Raw genomic sequence first — 8066 nt, 5'->3', positions numbered from 1 at the left:
GAGAGAGAGAGAGAGCACGGCCTCACCTTCTCCTCCGCGTCCACCTGGTGCTTCCGAGGAGGCCATGGAGGCCTGGGGGGAGGTTGGTCGGCCCCATCCGCGTCCATTGCTCGCTTGGTTGGGAGCTAGAGTGTTGTAGCCGGTGGTGCTCTTTGAGGGGAGGGAGGGAGCGAGGAAGAAGGGAGGGAGCAAAGCAAGCCGGCAAGGCAAGGGGTGGGGCTGCGTGTCTCCCAAAGAAAAGAAAGGAAGCAGAGTTAAGGCTAAGCAGAGAGCAGAGCAGCCCACTCCGTTTGGTTTTGAATGAAGAGGAGAGAGAGAAGGCGCGCGGAGCAGAGAAGGCAGTGGCAGAGAGGCAAAAGGAGGGGAGGGAGCAAATGAGCAATGGCTGTCAGCTGTTTCCCCTGCTTTTTCTCTTGTCCGCGCAGGGCTCACTGCTCCTGGCACAGCAGCCCGCGTACACGTACAGAGCGGCCCCCTGCATGCAATGCATGTCTGTTTCTCTCTCTCTTTCTGACTGTGCGGGTGTCTACTACGATGTCCATAGCTCTGCTGCGAAAGCAATCTCTCGCTGGGAGTGGGCCACCGTGCCGAAGCCCCGCTAGTTTCAGCTAGTACGCACTGCTCGTGCTAGGCCTCCCTCACATGTCATCGAGAGTCGAGACTCGAAACCCTCAGCGGCATGCCATTGCCAGCCGTGGAGAGAGCTTCGATCCGTGTAGGTTTTCTTGTTTAGATTAAGAAAAGGTACTACTAATAGCAAGGGTGATCAACGTTACGCCGTGCTTTTCGGTTTTCACGAAGCCTTTTTTCAGGACTGATGCCAGGGGCTTTCTACCATCCGCTCAAGCGAGAATGAGTTTTTCACCGTCTTGTCTCGGGCACTGGCCGTCGCGCGTGCGTGTTTGCGAGGTGTGAAGATGTTTTTCCTTTCTTTTGAGAAGAGAAGCGGCAAGAGCAGCAGCCAGCCAGCCAGCCGGCGAGTCTTTTCTTGCTTAAGCTCGCGCTCTCTTTCTCTCACTCTCTCTTCTGTTCCCTGGCGGCATGGCCGCAGATGGCGTCTGCGCCGCCCTCTGCTTTGCTTGCTTGCTTTTATCGTGTGGGTCTGTCTGGCTGGCTCGGGACACGGGAAAAAGTCGTGGCGGGAGGGACGGAAACACTGTTGAAACTTGGGAGGAGAGGCGAGGCGAGGCGAGGGGCCCGAATCCCTATAGATTGCCAAAGATTTGGGTATGCATGCAGCATGCTCTCTCTTTAATGCTCTTTCCAACTCAGGTCTAGGCCGGCCAGCCTGGCTCTGCTGGGTTGCCACTTCTTTGGGGTTCCTAGACAAACTATACGGATAGCGAGAAAAACGTTTTTAGATGTTTCTTTTTGAGCGAATATGTGGCTGTGGTTCTCAGGTGGAGTGCCTAGTGAAGCATTAGGGCATCTCCAACAGTGACTCATAAATTTTCTTCCGCATCCGACCACAGATAAGGCTGGTCATAGTGGGGAGTAACTTATACTAGTGTCATGCATATGACACTAGTCTAAGTTACTACCTTCATATTGCAAAGTAATATAGTAGTAGTATCATAGATGGCTTCATTTATTAGCTTGTAGACTCATCTTGTACTGGAAAACGCTATGTTACAGTAACATATTATGTTACTATTTCTCATTAACTACTTGCCACATAAGCAAAAATTTCTTGAAGTGTGTTATGTTACTCGCTAAGTTACTCCCACTATGACCAGCCTAAGGAGAGGCCAGTTCGGGGACATGGATGTGGTAGACCACCATCGAACGCAACCCGCATATATTTCAAACATTGTGGAAACAAACTGGACGAAATTTGTACAAACACGATGGATTTCATAAATATCGGACAACATTCATGCAAACACATCCGATTTTCGTTAGGTTCCGAACATTTAGAACAAAAAAACCGTTCCGAGCCGACCCTAAACTATCCTACGGCGGCGTCCGGTATCCAAGCCCTTGTCATCCTCCACCCGCCGCCTCCATGACCACCGGCAATAAGACAGAGGAAGTGAAGCTGCGGTCTCCAGCGAGGAAGAGTAGAACATGGGAGATGCGTCGGCCCACAAGGGACACAAGGCCCTGCCGCCTCCCGTGCCCTACTCATTCTTGGAGGAGTCTGCGCCTTGTCTGTCGCCTATGGACGTGACAGCCTCGTAGATCGCACGCTGCTCCACGACGAAGTTAGGGTTCGCCGCGGCCAAGGCCGCCACGACCTCCTCGCTCGCCTGCTCGCCGTCGATCTAGCCCTCCGCCAACCGATGCTGCTGTAGGAGGAACAGATTGTACTGTTGTTCCTCCCGCGCCTGCTGGAACGCCCACATAGGCACCGACGCAGGCTGCTCCTCCGTCATGGCAGCGTAGTGCGCCTGCGCCTGCTCCATGATGAAGCCGACGTGCACAGGCACAGGCTCCGGTGGGGTGTCGTCGAAGCCCATATTCATCGTGGGGTAATCCTCGTCGTCGGAGACCTCAGGCGAGCTGGCCGGCATACCGACCTCTATCATCTTGGCACGGTGGCTCTGCCAGGTGGCCACAAGGGCGGCCAGCTCGTGCTTCATCACCATCGATAGGCTATCCCCTAGAGCATTGCCGCCTGCAGTCATGGTGGATGTGATGGAAGTGTCACGCCCCCGATCCAGTCATGCATTAATCATACACGGAAACATGCATGATCAAGATCAGAGACTGACGAGAAGATATCACAACACAACTCGACGACACAAAGGATAAACATAAGTCTTTATATTACAAGCCATGGGCCACGAGGACCCGAATACACAAGTCAACAAGCAAATATTATCTGAGTACAGACATAGTTAGACAAGTTTGCTTTAAGAAGTCTGAGCAAAACAATGCCACTAGATCGAATGGCGAGGCCTCCTGCCTGGGACCTACGGACTACTCCTGGTCGTCGGTCTCTACATAGTAGGCTCCACTGGCATAACCTGCATCTGCGGCGCCAACATCTGTTGCAGCAACCGAGTCGAAAGAAAAGGGGAAGCAAAGCAACCGTGAGCACTCATCCAAAGTACTCGCAAGACTTACATCAAATCTATACTACATATGCATTGTTATCAATAAAAGAGGTAGTATATGTGGATTAAACTGCAGAATGTCAGAATAAGGGGGAAGAAGCTAATCTTATCGAATACTACGTCTTCTGGCAGCCACCATCTTTAAGTAGTAGAAGAGAGTAGCTGAAATGGTAACAAGTATCATCGTATAGCAATAATCCTACACTGAGATCCTCTCCTCGCCTCCCTGTGAGAGAGCGATCACCGGGTTGTGCCTGTCACTTATCTGGGTGTATTTTATCAAGTATCATGTTTTAGTTGTAAGAGGTTTGAATACAGCTCCAAGTCGTCATGTTACCGTGGACATGGCTATTGGATGTTTTACAATCATTTTCTAGCAACTTTATATCATTTTTTGGGACTAACCTATCGACATAGTGCCCAATGCCAGTTGCTATTTTTTGCTTGTTTTTTACATCGCAGAAAATCAATACCAAATGGTGTCCAAACGCAACGAAACTTTTTGGAGATTTTTTCTGGACCAGAAGACACCCGGTGGGCCAAAGAAGTACCAGAGGGGAGCTCCAAGGAGAGAACAACCCACCAGGGCGCGCTTGGGGGCCCAGGCGCGCCCAGGTGAGTTGTGCCCACCTCGGTGGCCTCCGGCACCGCCTCTTCGCCCTATAAATTCCCAAATATTTCAAAAACCCTAGGGGAGTCGATAATTAGAAGTTTCGTCACCGCAAGCCTCTGTAACCATGAAAAACCAATCTAGACCCCATTCCGACACTCAGACGGAGGGGGAAATCATCATCGGCGGCCATCTTCATCATCCCGGTGGCCACCATGATGAGGAGGGAGTAGTCCACCCTCGGGGTTGAGGGTTTGTACCAGTAGCTATGTGCTTAATCTCTCTCTCTCTCTATGTCTCTCTCTCTCTTGCTCTCTCTCTCTCTCTCTCCCTCCCTCTCTCTCTCTCTCGTGTTCTTGAGATGTCGCGATCTTGATGTATCGCGGCCTTTGTTAATATAATTAGATCATATGGTGTTTTCCCCTCTCTATCTTGTTGTGATGAATTGAGTTTTTCCTTTGAGATTTTGTTTTAACGGATTGTATATTTTTATGGATTTTAGAGCACTTGATGTATGTCTTGCTATGAATACCCATGGTGACAATGGGGTATCATATTGATTCACTTGATATGTGTTTTGGCACAGATTCCGGAGGTGACATTGGGGTAATCTATGCATAGGGGTTGATGCACGTTCTCGTCTTTGTTTCTCTGGTAGAAATCTTGGGTCATTCTTTGAGGTTCTTTGTGTTGGATTGAGTATTATGAATCTGAAATTATTTGATGCATATCGTATAATCAACTCACGGATACTCGCGGTGACATTGGAGTATCTAGGTGACATTAGAGTTGGTTGATGTGTACCATATGGTGATATTTTAGTACGAACTCTTGGATAGATCGACCGGAAAGAATAGCTTGGTGTTATTTTAGTACGAACTCTAGGATAGATTGATCGGAAAGAATAGGTTTGAGGTGGTTTCGTACCGTACAAACAATTTCTTCTTATGTTCTCTACTAGATAGGAACTTTGGAGTGATTCTTCATCACACGTTGAGGGATGGTTATATGATCCAACTATATTAGCATTATTGAGAGATTGCACTAGCGAAAGTACGAACCCTAGGCCTCATTTTCAAGCATTGCAATACCGTTTGTGCTCCGTTTCATCAATTTCTACCTTGCTGTTTTTATTGTACCTATCACAAAAATCAATATCTACTATCACTACTACGCTTTTATTACCATCCCTTCGCCGAACTAGTGCACCTATACAAATTACCATTGTATTTGGTGCGTTGGGGACACAAGTGACTCTTTGTTACTTAATTGCAGGATTGTTTGAGAGAGACCATCTTCATCCTACGCCTCCCACAGATTGATAAAACCTTAGGTCATCCACTTGAGGGAAAATTGCTACTGTCCTACAAAACTCTGTGCTTGGAGGCCCAACACGGGTCTACAAGAACAAGTTGTGTAGTAGACATCATAGGCCAATTAGCCTGCTTATTGGGGTTTTCTATTGCAGACAGTTTCTCAGACAACACCGTGGGCGATGAACTCAAACAACCCACACGGTTTCTAGAAAGTAGGCGTGTTGGATCAATGAAGAATCACACATGATTTCGGCCAAAGAACTGTTTGTGTTAGGCTACCTTGCACAAACGTTTCCACATAAAAAATTGTGTGTGATATACATACAAACGAAAATGTTTTTCTGGGATTTACTGTGTCTGTTGCCTCACCTGATCGCACACGAGCTCATTTTGCCCTTCGTGTGTGACCGGAGGACCTATCCCCGACGGTTTCTGAGTCATGCGGAAAGGACCCCCCCTATCGCCCACATTGGCCAGGTGATACGTCTCCAACGTATCTATAATTATGAAGTATTCATGCCATGTTTACAATAATTTTATATGGTTTTGGTATGATTTTATTAGAAATATCCCGGACTGACATTGTTTTCAGCAGAACTACCGTGGTGCCGTTTTTTGTGCAGAAATAAAAGTTCTCATAATAGGCTGAAAATTTACAGTGAACATTTATGGACCAAAAGAGACCCACGGAGCACCGGAGTTGTGCCAGGGGTGACCGAGGAGGCCACAAGCCAAGGGGCGCCCCCAGGGCGCGCCCCTGGGGCTAGTGGGGCGCTCGAGTGTCCCCCTGACTTCTTTCCAATGCCAAACACTCTTATATATACAGAAACCTCCGAAAAGAACCCTAGATCGGAAGTTCCGCCACCGCAAGCCTCTATAGCCATGAAAAATCAATCGAGTCCCTCTTTGGCACCCTGTTGGAGGGGGTTGCGTGAGCTCTTGAAGAGGTGGACTAGCAGATGTAGGGGATTGTAGGTGTACCGGTCCGCCCGGAGTAGAGAGCAAATGCTTCTGAAAGATTGTGTCTCGGTCATCCGTTTATCAAACACCATGTAGTGCAAGAAATCCAACAGAGGAGATCAAGTCTTTTGGGTAAAAGTGCGCAAACCTCTGCAGAGTGTACAAAGTAATCATGGTTAGCCGTGTCCTCGGTTATGGACATATTGAGTATCTGGTTCGTGGATTATCATATGGATCCCATCACTCTAAATTAATTTGTTGGGTCGATAATTACTTTTAATTGGGATTGAGTTGGAGGAACCTTCTCAATGTTGTTCAACTACCATGATAGTTAAATAAAATATATTCCTTTGTTGTAGGGAAAAATTAGCTTTTCGCAAAACAATATAACCTTAGAGCCTCCACCAGCCATATATGCATGTAGTGATAGTTTTTATCTGTTCATTACTCTCCTGTGTTACATGCCAGCATATTCCATGTGCTGGCCTGTTTTCGGGCTGCAACGTATCATGTTGCAGACTTTTCAGACGAGGAGTAAGGTTCTCTAGGCCGTGCCATGCCCTCAGCTATGCTGTTGGAGTTGATGGACTCACTTTATCTTCCAAGCCTTCCGCTGTTATCGTATTAGATGGCCTTAAGCCATATTTATTGTAATAAGTTCTCTCTCTCGACATTCGATGTAATAAGTGTGTGATTGCCACTCTGTTATAAATCCTTCGAGTACTGTGTGTGTCAGCATTACCGATCCAGGGATGACACTGAAGCACAAAGACTTGACCGTTTGAGGTCGGGTCGCTACAGACCCGATTCAAAAACATTTTTCCATCAGGACCAACCTGAATATACTGGTCATTCTTTGGTGTTTCAACAAATTTCAATCGTCCTTTATCAATGGCTGATTTAACTATTTGATGAAACATATTGCAATTCTTGAAATTATGTTTGAATGAATGATGCAACCTACAATACATTCGTCCTTGGATTGATGGCTTGATGTGGTGATCAAGAATTCTAATTTAATTATTTTTCAGTAACAACTCAAATATCTGATCACACATGCTTGAATTGGAGGTAAACCTTTTATTTTCTAGTCGGTCTTGTTGTGAGAACGGATTTGGAACTAAGCACATGAATGGTTCAAATTTGACATCTTGCTATGAATTTTCCTTCACATTCTTTTCTCGAAGACATCAGATAAGATATTATACTAGCATCAATTTCTTCAAAAGAATTTAACCTCGGCTTTAAATTTCTGGAATGAAAATAGTTAGAACACGCATGTCTCAATTGAGACCAAGTGTAATGCAAGTAAGAAATAAGAAAAGCTACCCAATTAGATGCGAACTTTAGATAAATCAATGGGGAAAGCCTTGACTACAACAGTAAGCCACTATCGATCTTTATAAATGGCACAATGGGTTAACACATATGCTCTATAGCAATTTTATTGTTAACAAGTAAATTACCCTTCTTCATTGGTCTTTGACAATTACTTATGAGAATTTTTCTAATATATGCATCAACAATAAAGTTGTGACCAAATCTGGAAACATGTAAATTACTTGCTAGACATACCTCTTCAAATATGTTCGGAGAGCATGATGGTGGTGTGACTTGAACAATATCTTGCTCCATCTTTGAATGGCTCCCCAGTGCCTTTTCATCACCCTTTTCTTGATTCCGTGCATCATTACTTTGAAGATCCTTGTGAACCGAACTTTGTTTGGCTACTTATTCTTGTCCTTGGGGCTTGTCAATCTCGGTGGCACGGAACTCATAGGGTAGGAAATAGGTCCCATTAACTTCAGAAAAATCAAGCATGGTCGTTTTTCTATGCTTGCCATGCCTTTTTCTCAATAATGCTTGCCTCCTTGGATTTGATGGACTCGGAGTATATACTACTTGATTCGGTTTTTTCAACCGAAGCACTTTCATATTCCGAATCATCCTTCTTTTCATTGATTCTACCAATAGGAAATGCTTCTTTTATTTGAGCCAATTCTTTTTCTGTTTGTTTCTGGCAGCGAGCGACAAAATTGGCTTTAAGCTTTTTCTCAATTTCAGCCCACTTCGGATATGATTGCCCCCATTGCTTTTATATTCTTTTGGCAATGACACACA

General features: G+C 45.9%; 1 long non-coding RNA gene across 1 annotated transcript in view; it reads right to left on the bottom strand.

Moving 5' to 3' along the window:
* Positions 1-335, bottom strand: part of LOC119268721 — a 3439-nt gene extending 3104 nt beyond the window's left edge. The window contains exon 1 of the long non-coding RNA XR_005133270.1: positions 27-335. This is a non-coding gene — a long non-coding RNA (uncharacterized LOC119268721). The remainder of the gene's footprint in view (positions 1-26) is intronic.
* Between the last annotated feature and the right edge of the window lie 7731 nt (positions 336-8066).

Source organism: Triticum dicoccoides, chromosome 3A (genome assembly GCF_002162155.2).
Source record: "Triticum dicoccoides isolate Atlit2015 ecotype Zavitan chromosome 3A, WEW_v2.0, whole genome shotgun sequence".
Classification (NCBI taxonomy): domain Eukaryota; kingdom Viridiplantae; phylum Streptophyta; class Magnoliopsida; order Poales; family Poaceae; genus Triticum; species Triticum dicoccoides.
The sequence above is the reverse complement of the archived record's forward strand: the minus strand, read 5'-3'. Positions and strand labels throughout refer to the sequence as shown.